The following is a 23,470-nucleotide window of genomic DNA, read 5'->3' as shown; positions in this document are numbered from 1 at the left end:
CTACACCTGTGTGCAGCGCCCACAGGAACTTCTGCCACAGAGGGCAGTTCCTGCAGGTGCTGTCTCAGAGCTAAATGTCTTGGCCGTTTTATTTGCATCATCCAAAGCAATCGGGCCACAGGAACTGCAGACCAGATTGCATTGAATCACGTTGGGTGTGATCATTATAAGCTAAAAACCCCCAAACATTGTAAAGGTTTTTTTGATTTTAATTTTTTTTACATTTGTAGAACTAAAATGCTGTACATTTAAAAATTAAAAGAAACTTGCTAGGCTGAGGCTTTGTATTGCAAATTTTTCCAACTCAGAAACTCCTTACCAAACCAGTCCTATGGGAAAGCAGGGAGCGCGCTGACAGCCGTGGGCCAGGTTCTCCCTACCTTTATCTGCTGCACCTGACTTTTCTCCTGGGATGGGACTAGAGCCTGCTCTTGGGACTCTTCTGCAGCTGTCACTTGTGGCTAATGCTGTGTTTTATCAGAACCTGGATTAAGGCACTTTGGCACAGGGAGCTGTTCAGTGCTGTTAAACACCCTGATCCCCTCTTGGGCCTGTGTAAGAGAAGTGTCTCCTCTCCCAGACCTTGCTGCAATCACAGCATCCTGGTGGGACACTCCGTGGCACCCTGTGGCGTCCGGGTAAGCTGACATGAGCTCTGGATAAAAGTGGGGCTTTGCCTGAGTACTACAGTCCCTTGCTTTTCCTGTTGTCTCCTCTGTGCCTGATGCAGTGAAGGCAGAAGACACAGCTGAAACTGTTCTTGTTTCTCCTCAGAACTGCCCCCCTTACTGCCCCAGCCTTTTAACCCTGCAGCCATTCTGCATGCAGAGCTGCCAGGGCAGAGCAGGGAGGGCTGGGCTCACCATCTTCCACTCCTGGTTTCAGTGCCTGACGGCCTGACTCCCCAAGGAAGAAATGTGACTTTGTGATCCATCAGGCTTGGTTTCAGGATTAAGGTCTGAAAGAATTTGTGCCAATTTTTTTTGGAATGTTGACCTGCAAGATAGCTAAAATGCACCTTTTAACTCTTGTAAAAGGCTCTGTAGGAGAGCCAGATGGGAATGGGAAGCAGCCTAGAGCCATAGCAGTAATCCATTCTGTGAATTTTGTGTTTGGGATTTTTCCTATTCTAAAAGAACAGTGTATGTGATTTGGCAGAAGCTTATGAAGCATTTTTTCCCAACCCCCATCAGTGTGCTGACTGTTTTATTTTGACTATCACAGTGAAGCTGCTGACCCAACAGTTCAGGGAGAGATCTTTTCATGGCTTTCTTGATGCCTTTTTTTAAATAAAGTCTATTTGCTGGAGAATCACAATCTGAATTAAAAACGTCAAGAATATTGTAGGCATCTGGTGCTGATTTTCTGGTTTAAGTTATTATGTTGGGAAAGCATAGGTTGTATGCCAACCAAAGTTTGGATTTCTTCATAGTCAGTTTTAATTTTAAAAGAACCCTGAACGTAACAATGTAGCAGTTAAGAGGATGGCACATGAAACATTAATCTAACAAGGCCTTGTTTAGCAATTCAAGAACCTTTAATTTTTTCCCATCCTCCTTGCCCAGAGAAAAGAAGGTTCTGTGCTGGCACTTGTGAGCTGGCACGTGGGAGATGCTGACAGAATCCCTGTGAGAGCTGGGAGAGAATACAAATACATTCTTCGGGGCTGTGGTACTTAAAGAAGAAACAAACGTGTCTTTTAGCATTTACCCCAACCCCGGGCAGGCCTGTGAGGCTGGGCAGGGCACGGGAGTGTCCCCTGGTGCCCCGGGATGGGCTGTGGGGCACCAGAGCTCCTGCTGAACTGCACTGGAACGAGGAGGAGAACTGGGACTGGAGACTTCTGCTGCCTCTTGAGGAACTTCCTGAGTTCAACGAGCCTGACTGAGCTGAACAACTCATTTAGCTAGAGATATTTTCCACCTGGTTTTGCCAAGGGGAATAAAACCCAGACATAAAATTGAATAAATTTAATACTAAGTTCTGTTGCAGCTGTTGACTATCTAAGATGTCCCCACTTTCCCTTCCTTGCCAAGCTAGGCAACACAAATCACGTTTACAGTTCCTTTTGTGTTGTGCATGTGACAGGGGTTTGCAGTGTAACAAGATTAGTTTTCCCTGTAATCCTCTTAAAATGTCCTTCCTTTGATTGTCTTTTCATTTTTTGGTGTTCTGGTACTTGGATTAACAGCATTTGAGATTTATTCCACGAGTCCTGTTTGATAAGCTGCTTTCAAAAATTATTTGCCTACAAACACACTTAACTTGGAAAAAGCATTTTAATGGGAGCTGAATTAAGCAGTGTGTATTTTACAAACAGAAAAAAAAGCCCCAAAGCGTGGAGCCATGACAAGATTCTGAGCCAGTCTGGACCAGAGCTTCTTCCTGCAGGACACAGCTCCTCCTCTCCTGTGTTTAGTCCCAGCTGCTGTAAAGGCTTTGTTCCTCTCCCTGCCCGTGCCCCTGCGTGACTCCATTTCAACTCCATCTCTTCAGCCGGTGTTCCAGAGACAGAAGTTCCTGCTTTTCCCGGAGGGGCAGCTCGGGATGCTGCGGCGGCAGCTGCTGCAGCGCCCAGCCGCGCAGCGGGCGAGCGGCCGTGCCTGGCTGCCCGCCCGCCGCGGGGACGGACACGCCGCGGGCGAGCGGGCAGGGAGCTCCTGCCCGTGTATTCGGGGCTGGCGTGTGGCAGGCTGCCCCAGAGCCGCGGGACTGCCTTCACACCCCCTTTCCGAGGTGGATTTTAGCTACGGAAATCACCACTCACGGCAGGGCTCGGGTTACAAAATGGGTTGTTTTCATTCAAGACACATCCTTTGCTTTCTCCTTTGCTTTCTATCCCATTCCTGACGTTACTCAATGGCAAACTATTTAACGGAACCTGTCTAAAGCACCTAAAAGCCAAGGACCTGTGATGTGTACCCCAGAGAGCCGAGCTGGGGCTGAGCGGGCTGCTCAGGCGGCTGCGGCTCTGGGCTGCCGGGGGAGCACGGCCGTGATGGATGCTGGCGCTGCAGCGGCTCGTGCCTTCGGACAAGGCACTGACTATCTCTTAACTGTTTTGTATTTTATTTTGTAAAAGGAAATTAAGTGTCCAAAGCCACGCTCGCGGATCCCGGTAAAGGATACCAAACGTACCCGGGTTGCGCTGCTCGCCCGCCCCCGGCCGCCCTCGGCCACGCGGCACCGCGAAATGGCGGCGCGGGCCGCGCCTCCCGCGGCTCCGGGCGAGCGACAGCGGCGGGCGGGCGGGCGGCCCGGCCCCTCCCCGTGAGCCCGGCCCCTACTCCTGCTGGAGCAGCAGCGGCCCCGCGGCAGGCACCGCCCGCCTTGGCGGCGATGGCGGCCCCCGGCGGGGCGGGCCCGGGGCGGGGCCTGCGGAGCCCATAAATGCCCTGGCGCGGAGCCCCGCGGCCTCTTGCTGCGGATCGGCCGAGGTGGGTGCGCGTACTGGCGGGGCCGGGCTCCCCTCTGCCCCTTTCTGGGCCGGGCCGGGCCGGGCCTCTGCGGGCGGCCGGGGCCGTCTCTGTGCCCGCCCGCCGCGCCGCGTGAGCGCCTCGCTGCCGCTCGGCCCGGGGCCGGGCCGCTGGGGAGCCTCGCCGGGCTCCCACGGAGCTCCCCGGGCGTTCGCTGGTGCAGGTGATGACTCTTTCCCCGTCAGAGCGACAGTGTTGACTTTCGCTGTCCAAGCCAGGTCGTGTCTGAGCACCAGCGGAGCGGCCGCGGGCCGGTGCTGACCGTCCGCTGCTCCCGGTACTCACCGTGCTTTGTTTCCCCGCAGGGCGGCGGAGCCCAAGGCGCCTACCGGAGCCTCGTGCCCGGAGCCAGGCCGGCGATGGGGGCACTTCCCCGGCGTGCGCCGGCAGGCCCGAGCGTCTGCTGGGGCCAGGCGGTAAGTCTGCAAAAGAACTGTTTCGCACCGAGTTAAAGCCGCACGTGTTTCTATTTGCTCTTTCAAAGGCGTTACCGAGCTGTCCGGTCGCGCATTGCCCTCGTGTAGGAGCTCCGCGGGCAGGGACCGCAGGGACCCGGGGCTGTGTGCGGGGCCTGGCCTGCACCGGCACCGGCACCGTCCGGTGCTCGTGGCCTCGTGGCCTCGGGCAGCACGGCGGCCAGCGGGAGCCCCACGTGGACAGCAGGCCTGGGGCTGCAAAATGCAGTAAATACCTATTAATCTCTTCCTGATGCCTCTTTTTCCATTAAATGTCTTGGCTGTCTTGAACTCTGCTCTAGAGCACCCATACGTTGTTCTCCATTTTTCTGGGATTATGACCCTGTCCTGTGCACTTGCAGAGCATGCCAAGCAGCCACATTTTTGGGGGAAGAATTTACATTAACTCCCTCATTGCCCGTAGTTCTGCCAGGGCACGTGAGAGTGTGACACAGCTGCTGTGGATGTGCACCCACAGCTCCTAGGGACTTGCTGGTGTAAGTGATGACTGAATTTTTTCCCCATCAGAGCGACAGTGTTGATTTCTTGCTGTTCAAGCCAGATCGTGTCTGATACACCAGCAGGGAAATGCTGCTGTGTCTCACACCCCGGTGTTAAGAAATGCCCAAAATACTGGAATCAGGGCCCTGATGCTGATGGTTCCTTTTGGCTTTACCCCCAGGGCACTGTGAACGCAGAAGTGGGGAGTTGAGCCTTGGGGAGACCTGAAGTTAAGGATGCAGCTGACGGTGAAGAAGTATGTGATGTGGGCAGTTCTCTGGCTTGCTCCACCGTGCCTGAATCTCTAGCAAATAATGGTAAGTCTTTGAAGTAAATGAAATTTATAAAGGAGAAAGGGGTGGGGAAGAAATACCTTTCTGCAAGGGAGTTGCTTCCAGTTTATCCCTAGAGACAATACTGAGGAGTGTTAACCTAGGTATTGTAGGAGAGTACAGGGATTTTTCTTCCTGCAAAAGCATTACTTTGAGGTCCTTTGGGCCTCCTGTTCCATCATGTCCAAAGTGAATAGCAACCAGCAGGCCAGGAGGCTGCAAGCTGCCCATGTGTGTGCTGAGCAGAAACAGCACGGAGGCTTGCAGCCCTGTCCTGTTTGCTTCCCTGCTGCGTTGTGTTCAGAGGGCTCATTTTAAGGGCACTGTGTGGACATCCGTGGGTGATGGGCAGCCCCAGCAGCTGCCCCGGTAAGGAACAGGAACCACTGGCTAAAGGGTGTCCCTGTGGGAGGTGCTGCTGGCAAAGCTCTTTGTTCCTGACCCTTGCTGGCCAGGTTAAGGGAGTGCAAAGGAGTTGGCAGTGTGGGCACTGCCACTGCCTCTGCTATTAGCTCATAGTGCCTGTGGCTCTGCCAGGGCACGTGGGAGTGTGGCACAGCTGCTGTGGATGTGCACCCACAGCTCCTAGGGACTTGCTGGTGTAAGTGATGACTGATTTTTTTCCCCATCAGAGCGACAGTGTTGATTTCTTGCTGTTCAAGCCAGATCGTGTCTGATACACCAGCAGGGAATTGCTGCTGTGTCCCACACCCTGACAGGGTCTGGTGCTGACAGTTCCCTTTGCCTTTACCCCCAGGGCACTGTGAAGGCAGAAGTGGGGGAGGTTGAGCCTTGGGGAGACCTGAAGTTGAGGCTGCAGCTGACAATGAAGAGGTGTGGATGAGGATATTGTCTGGTTTGCTCCACCATGTGTGCCCTGTTGTCACGGTAGAATGGTAAGTCTTTAATTCACCTACGTACACTTTAATAAAGAAAAGGGGAAATAACACCTTTTTCCAAGGAATTTGCTTCTGCGGTGCCTTGACAAGTCCCTGGAGGTTTGGCAGAGTGGGGATTAGTATTGCAGAAGGGGCCCTGGTAAGTGCTAAAACCTGAGCATTCCTGTTAAAAAAACTCGTTTCCTGCAAGGAAGCTCCTATTAGTTGAAGTTCTTTCCAAAGATCTTAAATTAGTGGTAGAGAGGTATGAAAGGTTTCAATTAAACTTCAAGGGCATGAATGTAATGGTTTTGTCTTGCCCTGTTGAAACAGTTGTTGAAACAAGGTACTTCTTGCAGAGTCTGGGAGCTTTTATTCTTTACAGTTTTTGGGTTAACCCTCCCCACAATGGGGGGAATTCTTTAGAAAATGTGCTTAACAGAACTTCATCAGATCAACAGCTGTTGCCACTGGCTCGTCCAGTTCAGCCTCCTGTTGCTGTTGAGGTGCAGGTGTTCTGTCTCCAGGGAGGCTGAAGTTTCCCAAGAGCAGGACTGTGCCCTCTGTGAGCAAAAGGACACAACTACTGAGATCGAATGGTGGAGCTGGTTGAGCTGACTGAATGTTTCTCTGGCACTCTGCTCTGTTAGTTCCCCCTGGCTGATGTCAAGTCCCGCTCTAAAAACTCCCACAGTACAGTTTGAGTTCATCCTGTTTGGAGTGTCTGGCAAGGAGGAAACTTCTTCTCTACAGAGCAGCCATTGTCTAGTGGTTTTTATGGGGAGCGGGGTGGATTTGAAAGCTGTATATTTGCTCTTTGTGGTACAGTGGAAAGACAAAATGTTGTCTGTTCTCTTGACAGGTTGAGATTTATAAAAAGTTGTCCTGGGCCCTGCTGGAGTTCAGTGTTCTGCTTAAGATGATGGATGGCTCTGCTGCTCCCATGCTGCTGCCTGGGATCCTCATTCAATTCACAGCATTCCCATCCCCTGCCATAGCTCTGCCCTCTGAAAGCTGTCAGGAGTGATTAATTTGTGTCCTGCCAACTTAGATACGGAGGGTGTTACATTTTCTGTCCCCTGGGTATAAGGCATGTAACTGGAATGGCTTCTGGAACTTGATGCATGTTTAATGCAGTTGGATGCTTTTTTCTGCAGAGGCAGCATTCCCTGCCTGGCAGCTCTGTGTTGTCCTGAAAGGCACGGAAGCTTCTCCTGGGAGCAGCTGTCAGGTACGGGAGGATGGCCTTGTGTGTAAGGAAGGGAGTCAGGGCTTGGTTCTCCCTTGCCATCCATAAAGTTTCAGTGGGGTATCCCTGGCAGCCTCTGAAGTGGGCAAGGGCTGTCTGGGGTGTGCAGCGGTGTGTTTCTGTACTGTTGGAAGCCTGGTTTTAATAAAATCTTGAGTAATGGCTGTAACTGAAGTTGTTGACCCATGTTTAACAGCTCATTCCTGGATCTCCCAGCGTCTGGGGAGTTGTAGAGCACAGCACCAGTGTGCTGCTGAGAGTGGTGCTGGAGCTGCCTGCTGCCTCAAGCCAAAAGCTATGCTGTGGCAGCAGAGCTCCACATACCCTGGGGCAGAAGTGCTTGGCTGAGGCTTGTGGCTGCTGCTGTGCTGCAAGAAGGTGCAGTCTGTGCTCAGCTGTTGCAGAATTGGTTTCAGTGGTTCTGGGATGGGACTTCAGGTGCCTGAGCTGACAATGGCCTTTGGCACGGATGCTTAGGAAACAGCAATGACTGAAAATCACTAATCAACATTCAAAGCAGTCTTCAATTAAATTATGTAGAGATTTTTCTTATTCAATTAATATAAGCAGCCTGATCTCTTAAAACTGCTTACTGGTGAAGGACCAGAACTGCTGCTAATACAATTACTTTCATTAATGTAATGAGCAGACCTACCGGCAAACATTCTGTAGTGCTTGTCCAGTGGGAGCTGGAGGCACAGATGCAGCTGAAACATGTTCTTGGCATATTTTATAGCCTCTGCAAGAATAGTTGCTCAGTTGCTCAAGTTTCAAGCTCTGCTGCTATTTCATATATGCATCGCAGTGAAATTTGAAGGTTGGTAGGTTACTAATCCCAGGCAACCCCTGAATGCTGAAGAGATGGTTTGGGCACCTGGGGCAGGGTTTTGAGTGCCTGGGGCAGGGTTTTGAGTGCCTGGGGCAGGGTTTTGAATGCCTGGGGCAGGGTTTGGCCACTTAGGGCAGGGTTTTGAGTGCCTGGGGCAGGGTTTTGAGTGCCTGGGGCAGGGTTTGGGCACCTGGGGCAGGGTTTTGAATGCCTGGGGCAGGGTTTGGCCACTTAGGGCAGGGTTTTGAGTGCCTGGGGCAGGGTTTGGCCACTTGGGGCAGGGTTTGGCCACTTGGAGCTGCGGCCCGCAGGGGGCGCTGTGCCGGGCCCGCAGGGGGCGCTGTGCCGGGCCCGCAGGGGGCGCTGTGCCGGGCCCGCAGGGGGCGCTGTGCCGGGCCCGCAGGGGGCGCTGTGCCGAGCCCGCAGGGGGCGCTGTGCCGGGCCCGCAGGGGGCGCTGTGCCCGGCCCGCAGGGGGCGCTGTGCCCGGCCCGCAGGGGGCGCTGTGCCGGGCCCGCAGGGGGCGCTGTGCCCGGCCCGCAGGGGGCGCTGTGCCCGGCCCGCAGGGGGCGCTGTGCCGCTGCTGCTGCCGACCCTCGGGGCGGCGCCGGCCCAGCCCGCGGCCACCCAGGGCCCACCGGCCTGTCCCGGTGTCCCCGGACCCGCCGCGGTGTCCCCAGGGCCCACAGGCCTGTCCCGGTGTCCCAGGACCCGCCGCGGTGTCCCCAGGGCCCCCAGGCCTGTCCCGGTGTCCCCGGACCCGCCGCGGTGTCCCCAGGGCCCACAGGCCTGTCCCGGTGTCCCAGGACCCGCCGCGGTGTCCCCAGGGCCCCCAGGCCTGTCCCGGTGTCCCCGGACCCGCCGCGGTGTCCCCAGGGCCCACAGGCCTGTCCCGGTGTCCCAGGACCCGCCGCGGTGTCCCCAGGGCCCACAGGCCTGTCCCGGTGTCCCCAGACCTGCCGCGGTGTCCCCAGAGCCCCCAGGCCTGTCCCGGTGTCCCCAGACCCGCCACGGTGTCCCCTGAGCCCCCAGACCCGCCACGGTGTCCCCAGACCCGCTGTGGTGTCCCCTGAGCCCCCAGACCCGCCACGGTGTCCCCTGAGCCCCCAGACCCACTGTGGTGTCCCCAGACCCGCCACGGTGTCCCCTGAGCCCCCAGACCCACTGTGGTGTCCCCAGACCCGCTGTGGTGTCCCCAGACCCGCCACGGTGTCCCCTGAGCCCCCAGACCCGCTGTGGTGTCCCAGAGCAGCCGTGACAGAGCCTTCTGGGGCATGGGGAGCTGTACAGACATTGCTTGGGCTGTAGCAGCCGTGGGGGACAGACAGCCCCGTTAGAAAATCTCTTTGTGCAGTGCTTTGGTAAGAGGTGGGGATGAGGAGGTTTAACTCTGAAGTTAAAGCAGCCTGACTTTTGCTGGCCCTGGTCAGCTCCTATGTTTTGGATGATTTGAATGGAGGTGCAGGTCAGAAGTGTGTTCTGGATGAAGGCTGACTTGCAGCTGTTCCTGTGCAAGGAGAGCTCCCTGCAGAGCAGAGCCGCAGCGTGCCCGGCTCGGTGCCGTGCTGGGGCGCTCTGCAGGGCAGGGGCAGGCAGAGCTCTCCGTTCCATCAGCTGTAGCAGAAACAGACTTTGCTGTTGGTACTTGTGTAACTTTCTAAACTGAAGCCTGCAGTCGCTCACTGGGCTGGTATGTTTAAGCAAATGTTTACTTTTCTCAAACAGATCTGTTTCTTGGTGCCATGAGCATTTGAGAGAAAAATAGCACAGATTATTTCTCTGTCTGATGTTGCTTTTAATAGAAATTTTCATACACATGGAGAGTTTCAACATTTGTATTCCCAAAGATCCAGGCACATTTTGACTGCATGGTGATTATTATATTCTTTCTAGACCCATGTGTTAGCTGCTGCATTAGTTTATAGCAAAGCACAGCCCATTACTGATTGCTGCTTCCATTGCTGTGCTATTTCCTCTCTGTTCAGTGATAAGATTATCTGACACATCAGCTGTGTTGACAGGCTGGACACTACCATGGACAGCCAGTGAAGCACAACTTGAGTTTGTGACCACCCAAGGAGCATCCAGATTTTGGGACCCTTAGACTGCTCCAGGCAGTAAGAAGAAGACTTTGTTTTGAAGCAGAGCATTTCTGTCTCCTACAGCATCCACTGTTTTAAACAGGTGTTCTGCAGCTATAACCTTTAGACTATAGACTCTTCCACACTCCTTGGCAGATCCCTTGCAGTGATGGAGATGTCGCTCAGGTCAGTGCCTGTGGTTTTCTGCTGATGTGGTCTAGATGTGACCTCTTTCGTTGTTCAGATGGGAACAGCATCATCCAGTTTTGGGAAGAGCAACCAAAGAAAGCTCTTGTTTCTCTGTGATGTCCAGCTACTGAACAATAGCTGTGAGGTCTGTAGGCAGCTCTGGTCATTCAGCCAAACACCTTCCTTTATCATCCACACCACAAGTCGCCTGACTTGTGAATTCTTGAACTTCTTGACAATTCTCGTCAAGAATTGTTGGTGATCCCCACGCTGTAGAATGTGTGTTGGGACTCATGGGCCAAGCCCTGCAGGCAGCAGAATAAAAGGTGATGCTACCACAAGTCCCAGAGAGCTGCACTTGGTTGTCTGCCTGTGTAAACTTGTGAGATCCCAGGGCAAAGACAGTTCCAAAAAACCTGGAGGAGAAGGTGCAGTTAACCTGTTCTCCCCAAAGGTTACCATCCTCTACTTGTATTGCTCTTAAAACTTCTATGGTGACCATCTATGCTTTTCATCAACAAAGAATGCCCCTTTTTATGCAACAGCGAACACCCACTGGTGTTCCCAAGGACATCCCTGCAAGCTCTTCTGCTCCTGAACCTCTCCCTGTATGACAGACTAGCCACATTTCCTTTCTGTAAAAGCACACTTTCTTGGCTCCTCACAGGGCCAGCAGACCCACCCAGACTCAGCACTTTGTCTTGCAGGAAACCTGTTGCTGGGCTGGTGGTCCAGCATGTCTTGGACCATGTTTCCTTGGCATCTTTAGAGCCTGGCAGGGGAAAAAAAAAAAAACCCAAACCCTAACAAATCCCCAGGGCTACATAAACCAGAACAAGGGAGAGCTGCTTTCACTCTGGGAATGTAAGATAAGAAGCAACGTTTGCTCCCAGGAGCTTGCTGGGTATCTCCTTCTGAGATGCCTGGACTGAGATCCAATTTTCCTGGCCACACAGGGCCAGTCAAATTGCAGTATTTATGTAGACCCATAGCTTTCTGAAGCTAATTTTCATTCAGTCTGTGTATCTCAGAATAATGTGAAGGTATTCCTCCTACCACAGCCGTTGGCAGGGGGATGTGGAGCATGGCAGCACGAGTGCTGGACCTGGGAAGTGTGCTCTGCTACTGCCCCTCGGGAAATTGCGCAAGAGCTGCGCCCCACCTCTCTTTGTGTGAGCGAATTCTGAGTAATGCAATCTCCTGTGAATGTCCTTCCTGCTCTAGATCAAGAGCCAGACATGCCTTGGTTAAATGACTTACCCGAGGTCACAGTGACTCATTGGCAAAGGCACGAATTAACATGGTACCTTTAAATTCCAGCTTCCTAGACCCCATAGTTACTGATTTTGAGTGCTCTTCTCTTTCCTCTCCCAGCCTTTATGCCTCTTGCTCACTGAAGGATTTGCCACACGTGCGATTCCAAGGTGACAATATCTGACCACTGCCAAGAAAATGAGACTCCTGTTCTTTGCTGCAGACATCTAGTGATATACAAAGACGCTAACGTTCTATTTCTTATCTGTTTTGAACATTTTACTGTGTTGTGCCCAAACCTCCAAGACTGTACATGCTGAAGGTGTTAACCTGTCCTCTCATGTTATTTTCTGTTTTTCTAGAAACATCTTTGCTGCCGTTTCCCTGAAATGGGAACACTCTGTCCATACCCAGTCTTAGTACAATAGCATAATTACTTTCAAAAAAAAGTCAGTGGGTGGGTTTTATAAATCCCAGTTCAGTGTTCAGCAAGGTATAACATATGTTGTGATCAATATTTTAGAGCAAGCCTCTTTGACTAAAAAGTTACAGTAAAGCCCTTTGCTTTGTACTGAATAGCTAAATAATTCACAGGAGTGGCTGTAATCTCTCAAAGCTTCTTGCATTTCGAATTAAGAAGAAAATTCAGGGTAATTCTGTAGAGAGGTAGCATAGCTAGCTGGATCATTCTCCTTAGGAGCGACTGCACTGGCAGTGAAGTACTTTCCATTTGTAATGGCTCCTAAGGTATGCTGGAGTCAAATCTGGCAAAAAAACATTGGTCTCCTTTATCATCTGTTTTTGATGATAATGTGTCGATAATCTGGTGGGTAAATGCCACCAGTCAGGGCTGAAGAGTTTTTGGTTTGATGAGTCCCCAGGAAGGGACAGTGGGGTGTGTGGCCAGGGCGAGGCGGCCCAGAGAGCGTCAGGAGATGGGGATGGGCCAGAGATGGACCGTGAGCAGCAGGAGATGGAGACGGGCTGGCGGTGCCCGTGAGCGGCAGGAGATGGACATGGACCGGCGGTGCCCGTGAGCGGCAGGAGATGGACATGGACCGGCGGTGCCCGTGAGCGGCAGGAGCTGGACATGGACCGGCGGTGCCCGTGAGCGGCAGGAGATGGACATGGACCGGCGGTGCCCGTGAGCGGCAGGAGATGGACATGGACCGGCGGTGCCCGTGAGCGGCAGGACATGGACATGGACCGGCGGTGCCCGTGAGCGGCAGGAGCTGGACATGGACCGGCGGTGCCCGTGAGCGGCAGGAGATGGACATGGACTGGCGGTGCCCGTGAGCGGCAGGAGATGGACATGGACCTGCGGGGCGAGCGGCAGGAGATGGACATGGACCGGCGGTGCCCGTGAGCGGCAGGAGATGGACATGGACCTGCGGGGCGAGCGGCAGGAGATGGACATGGGCCGGCGGGGCGAGCGGCACCAGCCGCCGCGGGACTCGGCCCGGCCCCGCCCGCCGTGGCCGCCTCCTGCCCGCCCGGGGCCGTGGCCGCGGTCCCCGCTGGCTCCCGGCGCTGCCCCGCCGGCCCTGCCCCGCCGGCGCTGCCCCGCCGGCCCTCCGGCTGCCCCGGCCGCGGCCCCGCCTGCCTGAGCGCCGGCCGGCGGCCCGACGGCTCCACCTGCCCTGCCGCTCGACCGGGCGTGCGCCCGCACCCTCGACTGCTGCCAGCAGCACGCCCAGGCCGGCCCAGGTGAGCGACTGCGGCCCCGGCCCCGCCGGCCGCCTGTCGGGGACCGCCGGGCTCAGCGGCGCTCGTGGGGAAGGCGGAGGAGCCTGGAGAACTGCTGAGAACTGCCCAAGACAGCTAGGGACAGGTCTGAAATAAGGGAGGATGTACTGAGCTTTGTCAAAAAGTGTTATTTCTGCAGCAGGCATTTCACTGGCATAATTCCTGTGACCTTCCACATCCCCGTTTGTTGCTCTTCCTCCAGTCATCCCCTGTGTCGTGTCTCAGTGGAGTGCCTGTGCAGAGCCCTGCAAGACAACCTGTCGTGTCCGGATGAGGCACATCATCCCGGAGCCCAGGAACGGGGGGCAGCATGTCCTGCTCTGTAGGAGAGCCCTGGCTGTGTGCAGTACTGGACTCGGCAAGGAGCACAGTGCCAGCAGTCCCTGAGTAAGTCCACTGAAAAGTCGTGGGGAGGACTCTGGCCCGGGTCAGCAGAGCTGTTTTTTCCTCTGCTTGAAGAATTGTTTTTAGACATTGGTATGTTTGTCATGGGCCTGCCTGGGCTAATTGAGAACTGAGCTCTTCACACAGGAGCTTAGGCACATCCTTCCCAGGACAGTGGTGGAAGTGGTGCCTACCATTTGCTGTGATCCGCTGTGTCTCAAAAGTGAGATGTTAAAGGTCTGCTGTGCTCTCACTTTTACAAGTGCAAATATCTGGAAATTTTGGTGAGATTGGCAGATTTATGTCTGTTTAAAACTTCTGTGAGTGTTGCACACTTTTTTTTTTTCATTTTTATATATAAATATAATTTTATTTTATGACTTACCAGCAAAAAGTCACAAAGTCGCCTTCTCTGCACTGGAGCAGAGTACAGGCTAGGGAGACCTCCAGATAATTTCTGGAGAAAAAGCATGGGTTTAGTTTGTTTAAATCAGGTTTTCATGGAATGCCTTTACTGATTTTTTTAGACGAATTGCTTGTCATTTTGGTTGGTATTTTGGGGTCAAAATCTGTCCAGTCTGGATGTCAGACTCACTGTGGCTGCAGTGGCTTTACAGTGGTAGAGAGGCAGAATCAGGCCCATGGAGTAAAAATGGGTGTTATCAGACTAAATGGGATTTACTGGGTGATTTAAAAATGGATGCTATCAGACTAAATAGGATTTACTGGGCGATTTAAGCCCTATTGTACCTCGTGGTGACTGCCCTGCAGTGGAGGTGCAGCTCATTTTCTCTCACCTGTAATGACTGTGTTTCAGGAATCAGCTGTTGCACTGGCAGGCGAGGGGGGACCATCCACGCAAGGGAACCTGGAGGAGAATTCGCCAACTGGACACTTGTTCCTGTCCTTCTGTTCACAGCTTCTTGTTCATCTGACTTCTCCTGGCAGTCCCGTAAGCCCCAGTGTGCGGCAGCAGCGTGAGCCCCAGCCAAAGCAATGACTTCTCCATGTCAGAGGCTTTGCTTTCCCTGCCTTTCCAGAGGTCACTGGCTGTACAGGGTCTCTGTGTGTGCTCCTCAATTTCCAAGGAAATCAGGCTGGCTGGGAAGTGCCAATCTCTTTCTTTCCCTGAGAGAATCTTGTCAGACCTTCATGACTTCTTGCAATTCCTCCTTTTTTGAAAGGAATGAGAATTTACCAAATAACGAATCACACAAAAAAGGCCATAAGAAGCCAGGTTTAATTATTCTTTTTTTTTTAAGTCTTAATGAAGAATCAACAATGCAAAATAAATTAATCCAAATGCCTTCTTTTTGTGGCAACAGCACTTTGTGAATACTTCCTGCTCATGCTCCTTCTATTTTCATCCTCCCTGGTCTCATAATTTCATTAAGCCCTCAGTCTTACAGAGGGTTGATCTTGTGCTGCTGATGTAATGACAGAACTTAGAAATGTGCTTGTCAAATCTGTGAGAATAGGGACAAACTGGCCCTTGGACTTCAGCTTCAAGGAACAGCTCTGAGCTGGCCCAAAATGCAATGCAGTCCTGGGGCTCTAAATAGGAAATCAGCTCAGCTGTGCCAGAAGGGCTGACTATAGCCTTGTGGTTTTGACTGGGAAATACTTGAAATATTTTCCTTATATTCTGCTTACTAATAGTCATACTTTTCTATAAATGAAAATAAAGGAGACTGGAGATATTTTCCCAATATCTGACGGTTTGATTAATCTGTGTGGTGCCATTTCTTTAGCTTCTTAACCTAATTTATTCCAGACAGGCACTCACTTCAGGGTGAGATGGAGGTCATTCCATTTGTCACACCCAGGTGAGTGGCTGGGGCTGGCTCCAGCAGAGACTTTTAATGCTCAGCTCCAACCCTAGTGTGGAACTGGATCACAAAGCCCTGTAATGACCATGCTGAAGGTCTTGCAGGGAGACATCAAGGGGCACTGTGGATTTGTGCTGCAGATGCTGAGGTGTGTGGCGGGCCAGGAGAGCTCTGGAAGCACCTGATGCCTTTGGCCAGTGCAGTAGGGATTTGAGAGCAAGGCTTTTCATTATGTGCTACAAGCTGTCTGTGAATTAAAGACTCACAGGGTTTGATATCATCCCAGAGGAGGAAGATTTTAAGGAAATAAACAAAAGGTCTTGTATTTCACTGTGTAACATAACCTGTCTTTAACTCGTGGCCCGCTGGGGAACACTTGCTGGTGTGTGAGTAGAGGGGTGTGATCCCCAGAGATGGGTTGGGAATAAATCACTGGAGCATGTAATTTTGGTTTCTGCAGTGAGGATCTCTGTCCAGCTGAAAGCCAGTTTCATTTCTTGGTGGTCTGTAATGAGAGTAGCAGTTTGTCACTGGAAGATTTTCTTTGTCCTGCAGAAGTCCCTTATTGAGCCATCAGCTCCTAAAGAAGGCAGGTGGTTATTTCAGGAGCAGAATGGAAACAGCTATTGGAAAAGTTTTTCAAAATGTACCCGAACTGTTGATTATGGGAAACCATGCTTTTACCAGATTCTTTCAGAATTGAGTACTGAAGCTATAAAGGATGCAGCTTTTGTGTAGTAGTTTTTAAAAAACTAGTCTTCCACAAGGGTTTTCTTTGCTGCTGCCTCACCCCTTAGAGCTGATAACATAGGGTCTTATCAAGAGCTACTGTTGGAGGCGTGGTAGGACTGCCAGGCCTTTCCTTCTTTCACTGTGGCCTGGGGATACAGAAGTATGAAAGATTGAGCCCCCAAGGGACCCTCACAGCAGCTGTGTTTCTACACAGACTGTCGCTTGATGAGACAAGACATTGCAAATGTCTCTGCATCAGCACATCCTAAAAAGGGCTGTGCAGTGTGCTGGCTTCACATCCACACCTTGTGCGACTGTGCAGACAGATCCTGTTGGTAAATTCCTGGGGGAAGTGTGTGTGAGAGAGCAGGAGTGAGTCTTTTGAGTAGAAGAAGGTAATTAAGTTGTCAGAGCCCTTTCCCTGCAAATGAAAATTAGCTCATGGTGTTGAGACACACTGGGTCCTGCCTGTTTCCGTTTAGGAGTTTTATCACCATTCATCATTATGATCTCCATAATTTCTACTACCTGGGTTTTGGAAAAAGTGAAACTTTGGAAATCCAAGGCAGAATACTCCTGAAAAATGGCTTTGTACTGTGAGCAAGCAGGGCAGCCTGGCATGGAGGAGAGGCTGCTCCCCGAGGATGACAGCCGTTCCCATGACAACGCTGAAAACCTTCCACCACTGGTTATCAGCAGGAGAACGTCTCCCACAGCAAACAGCCGGGCCAGGAGCCCAGTCCCTCCTGCACAGATGCTCCTGTTGGCTCCCAGGACGCAGCCCTGCTCGTGGCTGCTCCGCCTGGCTCCACACGGAAAACAGCAAATAACACAAAGCACCACCAGTTGGATCTATGCAAAAGCAAAATTAAGCTCAACTGATGTTCCGACACTTCCTCCTGCTCTCCAGCTGAGGATCTCAATTTTTAATGATGGAAAGTCAAGAAAAAATTCAGATCCTTTTACAACCTGCTGAAGAACACGTGATTTTCTTTTGTAGAGAAATCTTTCATTGACATGGGATGGAGAAAGAGAAAGGCCATGGGAGAATTGTGCTTTTCCTCACTCTAACCCTGTAATGTTCAGCCTGGGATTAAGCAGTTTTCTTCTGCATTTGAAGCAGAAGGTGTTTAAAGACCACTTTTTTCATGGTATCTTCATAGGCCCATCAGCTCCCTGAGTGTCCTGGCATGTGGGATTGCATTCATCTGAGGAATGAGGATCTGCTTCTTTCCATAAGGAAAGAGCCCTTGCACATTTAGAAACAAGAGATAAAACATGCCCAGAAATGGAGCCAAAGGTAAAGAAAAAGAACAACAAAATAATTAATATTCTTAAATAGCTGTGTTGTTCTAATGACAAACTGTTCCTTTTGTGAGTTGAGCATATTCTGCTGGAATGGTAGGAGTTAGCAATACCTCTCCATAGCTGAGGCTATTCTGTTATCTCTAGCTTTCCAAACATTTTTTTGTCCTTTATTCTTAATTTTGAGTATTTTGAGTCTTTAAATATTAAGATCACTGACTCTCTCTTCTTTTTTTTTTTCTTTCCCCTTTTTTTTTCTTTTTCCATTTCTTTTGAAAAGAACACTCATCCCCCAAAAGTTTTGAGTAGCAAGTGTTCATTATTGCTACCTGGCCTTATCTAAAAATGTCAATAATGTGATATCAGGCTCAGCACTTTGATGTCTCACAAGTGGTGCCAGCTGCAGCAGGGTGGCAAGGCTGGGACCCTGCTGTCGTTTTCAGCTCCTGGCCTCTTACAAACTTCCAGGACTGCAGCCCACTGCAGCCCTCTCCTCTCCTCTCCTCTCCTCTCCTCTCCTCTCCTCTCCTCTCCTCTCCTCTCCTCTCCTCTCCTCTCCTCTCCTCTCCTCTCCTCTCCTCTCCTCTCCTCTCCTCTCCTCTCCTCTCCTCTCCTCTCCTCTCCTCTCCTCTCCTCTCCTCTCCTCTCCTCTCCTCTCCTCTCCTCTCCTCTCCTCTCCTCTCCTCTCCTCTCCTCTCCTCTCCTCTCCTCTCCTCTCCTCTCCTCTCCTCTCCTCTCCTCTCCTCTCCTCTCCTCTCCTCTCCTCTCCTCTCCTCTCCTCTCCTCTCCTCTCCTCTCCTCTCCTCTCCTCTCCTCTCCTCTCTGTCACCCTGTCCTGCATCTGCGAGCAGCAAGTCCAGCCTCTCCACTGATCTCATTAAAGCTCTGGTTTTAGCAGTTGGGGATTTTTTGTAATTTTTTTTTTTGTTGCTGCTACTGCTGGTTTTCTGCTTCACCACTCATAATTAAAATGACAGCTCTTGAACTAGTGTGTCAAAACAGCATGATTTAGTCAGAAAAGTACTGGGAAGATCATCTCTAATCAGACAACATTGATTCATGTTTAACGAGGTAAAGGTAAAACCTAGATCCTGCTGGCATCTGGAGAAGCTTCCCCAAGGAGAGGGTGGTGGTAGCAGCTCGCACACCTGAGCCCCACTGCTGGGGGTTTATGATGGAAACTGTTTAACACACGGTTTGTGTTTGTGTCAGGGCTGCAGCTGGACAACTCTGAACCTTAGCAGAGCTTTTCAGACTGATTATCTAGCAGCTGTAAGGAAAAAAATCAAAACAGAAATGTAAAGGAAATTATTTTGGTCTGAAAAAAGAGTTGATATTTCCAGGTTGGCTGTAAATTCATTCTTTCCAGAAGTCCCAGCTCTTTGTTCCCTGGTCTCCTGGCATCACAGACCAGGTATGCCAATCCTGAAGTAATCTCAGTGCAGAAATCTCAAGTGTGGGTGATGTTTGCAGCCACAGGAATGTGCATCTCCCCTGTGGTGTGTGCGGCAAGAGGGGCACAGGGCTGGGCAAGCATCCTGAGAGCCTCTGACTCTCTGCTTTCTCCTACTCCCAAGCTTAATCTTGGCTGAGTTCTCACCCTTCGTCCTGCTGTTTCTGCTCTATGCTCTGCTGGCACCAGGCCCCGGTGCTGTGGATCCCACAGTACATGTGTATCTGTGTGTCATTACTGTTTGGGTAAGATGCCCTGGGACTCCATGAAGCTGCACATGGGGAGGCCTTTAAATCAGTCCTGCTTACAATGGCTGTTCTCCAGCATCCTGGTCTGTAGGGTACAAGCATCCTGGATTAATGGCAATATTTTTACATTGCCTTAAATAAACTTCCATTCTTGACCAGAGTGTTTTACTTCATTACACAGGAATGTTAAATGCAGTATTTATCTGCAGAGCTACACAATCTTACAATAACAACATTTGATGCTGCTTAGATTAAAGGGCTCTGGTTTCAAGGGCAGAAAGGATTTCTAGCTGGAAGGAACCAGCCCTTTAGTGCTTAGGTACCACATAGCAGGAACCTGATCTTCCAGTTAATTTTCCAGGAAAGTTTCTAATGCTGAAGTCACTGACCTTTCTCAGAGAAGATCACTGGAGTGACAGACTGGTGCTGGTTCAGCAGGCACCTCCTGTGCTGCTCCTACTTCTGAGACAATATCCTCTCCATGCTAGGGATTGTATCTTTGATTTCAGCACTTGTGACCTGAGCGGAGAAAGAGGCGCGAGTGGGGGTGTGCAGCTGCTCTTTACACGTGTGCTGCCCTGTGAAGGTCACTGAATTGGGAGTTTGGTCCTCAGGTGCAACAGCTGAGGTAGTGCAGTGGCTCCAGGAGTGGCTTTGGGCAGCCTAAGGGCTGCTAGGACCTCCGCCAGGATGGAGGTGAATATACATTACACACTTGTGAATTGCTCAAAGAACTTAGTGGGTGGGAGAGGAAAGAAGAGGGGGTGGTGAGGATGCCTTTTCCTCCTATGCTCTCCTACAGTGGAAAGCTGATTACTGGGAGCTACTGAAATGCTTATAATTGTCTCATTAGAGACAGAAAATATAATTAAAATAGATAGCAATCTCCTTCCAAGTTCCAAACATTGCAGTCTATCTTTGAAAGCAATTTTGGCTATTAGCACAGGTGGTAAAGTCCCAGCAATTGAACCCAGTCTAATTGCTGTGTCAAACCACTAAGGAGAGAAAATGAGTTCCCTTCCAGATGCCACCAGACACATCTGCTGCATGGGGAGGGGGCAGAGGCAGCCCAGGCGGGGAGCCCCTGAGGATGGGCACCCCAAGGAAGAGCAGAGGGCTCTGTCTCTGCCAGGGGGCTGCCCTGGCCCTGCAGCCCCCGGCGGGGCTGGCTGCAGAGGGCATCGAGAGCACTGAAGCTGTGCACGAGCAGCTCAGCCAAGTGCTCTCCCAGACAACAAGCAAAACACTCACACATTTTTTCATGTTTCAGAGCTCTTGGTGCTCTTCAAGACTTTCTGAAAGGCCTTCAATTCTTCAGACCCTTACACAGATTACAAGATACTTAGTTTTGTATTTCTCAGACATTATGAGGTTGACCAAAATATTTGGCATGTGAAGCTTGACTTCAACACCTCATGTATTTCCTTTGAGAGAAAATCTACAGAACTCTGCTCTCTTGCTCTCTCATTGACTTGCATGTATTGCTTTTCTTCTGGGACCAGAACAAAAAGCACTGAAGCGCAGAGAAAAAAAATCTTCCTAGGTCTTCCTTACCCCATGAAAAATGGAGCTGTAAGAATTGCTGGGAGTGAAAGCAGTCCTTCTCCCCGGGTCCCCCCTGGCTTGGTGCCGGCCGTGTGTCTCTGCTGGGAGAGACTGCCTGATCCAACCAGTCCTTCTGTCTCTCACCCGCAGCTCCAGTGTGCCCTGGCAGCCAGAGGCTACCTCTGACAGGTCCTGACGTGTCAGACATGCTGACCCCACCTCTGTCATGTCCTGCTGCTCCTCTGCGAGGTGGGGTCAAGAAACCCTGCCCAGAAAACCATGAGTAAAGTATGAGGACTGGTGGAAGGGACCATCTTATGGTAGCTGAGAGTTCACCTGTGTCTCCATGGTCTCTAAGACCTCCTGTCTCAGCTTTGCAGCCTGGAGAGTGCTGAAGGAGATGGGAAAGAAGCAATCCACAAGGAAAGTAAACTAGCTGACTTTTTGTTTCATTTCCCAAGAAATAAGAGAAGATTTTTTCACCTAATGAATTATTTCTGAAAACACTAGTATGAGCTGCAGGCAACATTGGCTTCAAGTTTCCCAATGAGCAAGAATCCCTTATGTACCCTTTTAAAATTCCAATGTATTTTCATTTGCTGTAGCTCAACTCTAACATGACTGGAGGCCTGGAAAGAGGCCAGAAGAAGTTGCCATGTTTCCAACAGATTACTGTCTCCTCAGATGAAGCAGTGGAAAGTAGTTCCTGGATCCTATTGAAGCCTGGGGCTACCAATTATCTCAGCAGAGAGGCTCCAGAGCCCTTCGTTAACACTGGGGATGGGCGATTTCAGCTAAGCAGAAAAATTGGTTGTGTCAGAGGTTAAAAAGCTCAGCTGCTGCTTAAAACCAGGTTTGCTCTGGACTTCAGAGGCACTGGGGTTTCTGCCCCCTTTGCAAAGAAACCCTATGGCAAATCTGGGGGCAAAATCCAGCCAGGAATGTGGACTGGAATGTAGTGACCCACCAGCACGTGATCCCCTCCCTGTCCCAGGGGGCAGGTGATGGCATGAGGTCCCATCGCCCACCCAGAGCTGAGGCTGGGGCACAGGGAAGAGGGAAGGTGCTGCTCTGGCAGTCTCCAGGGTTGTGTTGGCTTGCCATGGCACTGCTCAGTGACTGAGGGATGTATCATCTGAGAGAAAAAGAGGAACAGATGGTAGAGGGAGTTACAGTGGGAGGAAAACCCAATTAGAAGTCCCAGCATGGTTTGTGCTGGGGATATGGATCTTATACCTTAAGTAACAGCCAGGAAAAGAGAGATACCAGGCTTTGTCACCCATGGTGGAGAAAATTCTTGTTCCAGGCAGAGAATGATATGAAAAAAAACTTTGGTGAAGCTTCTAGGAGATTCTTCTCTGAAGAGAGAGTGAATAAGGGAGATATACAATAGGCAAGATGGACTTAATACGTCTGGTGTGAGGGCTCAGTATTCCAACAGAGGTTTTTTAGCTTCCCCCTCCTGGAAGAATAATAATTAAAACAGCAGCCTGAGATTTAGGAGTCTGGGGAATATCCCAGATACTCCCCAGGGAATACCCCTGGGAATATCCCCAGCCCCTCCTGGCATAAACACCTTGGCATCAGCCTTGGAGGTGGTCACGTGCACCCTCTTTTGCCTATCCAGAAGTTAATTTTCAGAAGCAGAGAGCATTCTCCTAGCTGGACTTGGGCAGGGGCCCCTCTCAGCCTCAGCCGCTGTAAAATCCCTCATCACCGAGACAGTTTGCAGCTTTTTGCCACGCACAGGGATGGGGCTGCCTGGGAAACACTCCTTCCTGGGAGGGGGCCAGGCACTGGCTTTCAGAGTCCCGGGACTGTGAAAAGGCCAAAGAGAGCACACGTCAAGATCTCAGCAAGTGCAGCTGGGTGTCCTTTTGCTGGGTGCCCTTTTGCTGGGTGTCCTTTCGCTTGCAAACACACGCCCTAAGTGCAGAAAGCCCCGAGCTGTGCTCGCAGCGGTGCCACAGCCCTGCCCTGCCCTGCTGTGCCCGGCCCGGCTCTGCCCGGCTCTGCCCAGCCCTGGCACAGCGGCGGAGCTCTCACCTTCCCCTGCCCTGCCCGAGCTGCTCCCCCGCAGCTGCAGCAGGCGCAGGTGATGCTCTGCAGGTGATGCTCTGCAGGTGATGCTCTGCAGGTGATGCTCTGCAGGTGAGGTGTTTGTGGGAGGGCAAGGAACAAGGTACATGTTCTGGAAGCAGGATGAGGGACTGAGCAAGAAAGAGTGAGAGATTCCTGGTTTTATTCCCTAGTAAAAGGGCTACGGAATGAAATAAAAATAATGATTCCTGAATAACACAAGATATGGGAAGATTAATGTATTTTTGCTCATTCTTTCTCACTCTGTGGGGTTTTTTTTTTCCATTAAATTATATTTCTACACGGTGCTACACTCTTAATTACCTTGCTGAATACACCATGTAGGTCTCAGATCACTGACTAACGTTGATAAATTATTCTTATGAAACAGATGAGTGTTTTCTGAGGGGTGCTCAGGAACAAAGGATCAGAGCTAAATACACGATCAGAGCTCGGGCATTCCCAGGCCTCACGGGTATGTTATGACCAAGTCAGCCTAGAAATTCACAGAAGCAACCCTGGTGGAAAGGACTGCTCATCCCTAAAGCTTTTTGTTCTCTATAAAGAAGTCCTAGAAATGCTGTTTGGTGAATTTATTCTGGAACTTATGATAGTATCAGTGGCACAAACTTTTCCTGATGTAGACATATATTAATAAAACTGCAACACAGTATGGGGTGCTTGCTGTCCTGGAAATCCTCTTTAAATACATCAGTGTCTATAAAATCTTCCTGCAGCTCAGGGTATGGCCCAGCACATCCCATCTCAGCTTCTACCCATCCACCCTGACACCAGCATCGCAAAAGTATTTATTTGGGAAACAGGCACTTAGAAAATCCTTCCTTCACTTTCTCTTAATTTCTGTTACATAAATTCTGTATTTCCTGGAATAGAGTCTCTGAACTGC

At 51.2% G+C, this 23,470-nt stretch overlaps 1 long non-coding RNA gene, 3 other non-coding genes and 1 pseudogene across 8 annotated transcripts; all 5 read left to right on the top strand.

The window, feature by feature from the left end:
* Nucleotides 1–3,419: 3,419 nt before the first annotated feature.
* LOC137484341 (uncharacterized) lies at nucleotides 3,420–6,825 on the top strand. 5 transcript variants are annotated; one of them, XR_011004835.1, is made up of 5 exons: nucleotides 3,420–3,437; nucleotides 3,782–3,892; nucleotides 4,614–4,749; nucleotides 5,522–5,660; nucleotides 6,505–6,825. It is a non-coding gene; the product is annotated as an uncharacterized lncRNA (long non-coding RNA). The 5 variants fall into 5 exon arrangements; XR_011004833.1 differs by lacking the exon at nucleotides 3,420–3,437 and adding an exon at nucleotides 3,621–3,639; XR_011004834.1 differs by lacking the exon at nucleotides 3,420–3,437 and adding an exon at nucleotides 3,671–3,694.
* LOC137484474 (small nucleolar SNORD12/SNORD106) lies at nucleotides 3,630–3,713 on the top strand. Its single transcript, XR_011004891.1, has one exon. It is a non-coding gene; the product is annotated as a small nucleolar SNORD12/SNORD106 (small nucleolar RNA).
* Nucleotides 4,423–4,513, top strand: LOC137484472 (small nucleolar SNORD12/SNORD106). Its single transcript, XR_011004889.1, has one exon. It is a non-coding gene; the product is annotated as a small nucleolar SNORD12/SNORD106 (small nucleolar RNA).
* Nucleotides 5,360–5,450, top strand: LOC137484473 (small nucleolar SNORD12/SNORD106). The gene has a single exon (XR_011004890.1). It is a non-coding gene; the product is annotated as a small nucleolar SNORD12/SNORD106 (small nucleolar RNA).
* A 5,369-nt stretch (nucleotides 6,826–12,194) lies between the features above and the next one.
* Nucleotides 12,195–15,068, top strand: LOC137484426 (somatomedin-B and thrombospondin type-1 domain-containing protein-like; annotated as a pseudogene).
* The last annotated feature ends 8,402 nt before the right edge of the window (nucleotides 15,069–23,470 follow it).

Source organism: Anomalospiza imberbis, chromosome 17 (genome assembly GCF_031753505.1).
Source record: "Anomalospiza imberbis isolate Cuckoo-Finch-1a 21T00152 chromosome 17, ASM3175350v1, whole genome shotgun sequence".
Lineage (NCBI taxonomy): Eukaryota > Metazoa > Chordata > Aves > Passeriformes > Viduidae > Anomalospiza > Anomalospiza imberbis.
This window is presented reverse-complemented; position numbering and strand designations above follow the sequence as displayed.